This window comes from Eufriesea mexicana, unplaced genomic scaffold (assembly GCF_001483705.2).
Source record: "Eufriesea mexicana isolate 0111107269 unplaced genomic scaffold, ASM148370v2 scaffold2087, whole genome shotgun sequence".
Taxonomy (NCBI): Eukaryota; Metazoa; Arthropoda; class Insecta; order Hymenoptera; family Apidae; genus Eufriesea; species Eufriesea mexicana.
This window is the reverse complement of record NW_016910162.1, coordinates 1,060,090-1,062,506: the sequence shown is the minus strand read 5'-3', so window position 1 is coordinate 1,062,506 and position 2,417 is coordinate 1,060,090.

Below are 2,417 nucleotides of genomic sequence, written 5' to 3'. Positions count from 1 at the left end.
TTACTTTAAGTATCTTTTAAGTATTCTTTACGTATACAGGATAAAATGAAGATGAAGAAACTTCGATTTAACAATTTTCAGTGAATTGTTACTGTAATTTATATAAAAAATATGTAAATTATGTTTGTAATAATTCTTGTTAAAACCATCCATCCAAAAGATACTGACGTTTAACATTCTTGGAAAAATAAGGTAAAATCGGGAAACTGAAATAGTTGAAACAAATTTTATTTATAAATGAATAGTTGTGGCTAGTTTATATATAATATTAATATGAAGTTTTAAATAAAAAAGATGTTTTCAAAATATTAAGATATAAAATATTTTTAAATTACCTTCAATTAATTCGAAAAATTTAAGGAACAGAAATGCTTACAATTTGTTATAGTAATATTTATAATATGCTAATAAAAGCACAAGACAAATTTGTCTCATTAGTTAAATTACATTACAATAAAGTTGATTTAGATCATAGAAAATATTGGTTTACAATCAAATTTAAATTATCTCTTAAAATTAACATCTTAAATCATTTCTGATTTATATGAAAGGAACAAAAAATAAAATAACTAAAAGAAGTAATGGTAAAATAAATAAATAATTTGCATAATTTAAATTAAATTTCTTACATTTCAATTAGTTTCTCTTTCATTCAGTCAACTATATTAATTATAGAATAATTTCTTCATTATCTCTGTTGTCTCTACGTGAAAGCAAATTACTATCCTTCCACTTTTATCTGTTTACTAATTAAATCTCACTTATAGAACTGTCGGCTATCCCCTCTCCTTCCGTTGCTCCTTGACTGGCAGTAATATAGTCAACAGACTTGTGTTTATATTGTACGCTTATGATTCGCTATATACTACACAAAAACTTTCCGTCGAAAAGCTATAGTATAATAATGTTATATCGATTACATGTATACTATTATTATATATCGTATATTAACTTACAATCGATTTATCTCTTTTTAAATTGATTAAATATACCAATATTACATATGTATGTATAAATAAGTTTGACTGACTATTCTTAACGCATACGAATACAATCGTTACTACAATCGGTAAAATAATAAAGTGTGTAGTATGTATATACCTATTCATTCATCCGCATCAACTCACTAATAAACATTTCTCTTGTAACCCATTTCAATTGCGTACACTTCAAATGCTTAACATGTTTAGTGTGCTCTTAAAAAGCGAATAATTACGTACTCAAAGCTTTCGGATTTTCCTCTATAAATCTAAGACAGTGCTGCCCGACTCAAGCGCCAAAACTTGAAATTAGAGAAACTTCTTTCACTTTACCTAATGTCGTGCACATGCAAATAATCAAACAAACTTCTCATTTACCGTATATTGTTCAAAGAACAAGCTAGAAAGTTAAGTTAGTTAAATTAAATATGTAATTGAATTTTTATAAAAATTATGTTTTTATATACAGTATATAAAGAAATGAAGACTGCAGTACCATAGACAGAAATTTGTTTTACCATTAGAGGATATTAAAAATATTTCCATTATTTCGCATATTTTATATGTGTACACATTTTGTATATATTTCATACGTAAAGTAAGACATTAATTTATTATGTATAGAGCATTTATTATATATATAGATTGTATACATATATATACATTATCATTATGTAATTGGGACTATAAAAAGATTAAATTTCAAGTTTGTCTCTAATAAATCAAATAATATAATAACCGTTACCCAAAATTAAAAATATATATCAAATTTAATGTTGTGTTTTAATGAAATGCTCATTTTAACATATATTAAATTAAAAATATCTTTAAAGATAATCATATTGAAGGACTATATTTCCTTGTAATGTCATCTACGTCATTTACAAAGTCTTACGTAAGTAACTGTATATTGTATATTTCGACATTATATCCACAGCTTATTGTTAGTGATGACATATTCAGGGGAACAAAACTACGGAAGTAGCTTCTCTGTCAACAACATTGACCGACCGAAGGAAGCAAATGAAGTGTATATAATTCTAATCAAACTTTGCGGATATGAATATATATGTATATAATCTATTGGATTTAATTGAAAACTATATGACCATTGTTCGAGTTTGATAACCTTAAGATATTTAATAATAAATAGAGTCTATACTAATATATATAAATATATAGAATGGAAATAAATTTTTTTGAAATTTTCATATACAAAAAACAATGTATATGTTACTTGCAATAAAACGTGTTTAATATATAAATATATATTCCACAATAAACGTTTTCAGTGTAATTTTGGAATATTAATGGGATACCAAATGACTTTGATTTACTCATCTAGACAAATGTTATTATTTTGTAATACTAAATGAGAAATGTAAGTATATATAAAAGAAATCAAATAATTTTACATAATCTAGTAAATATATATCA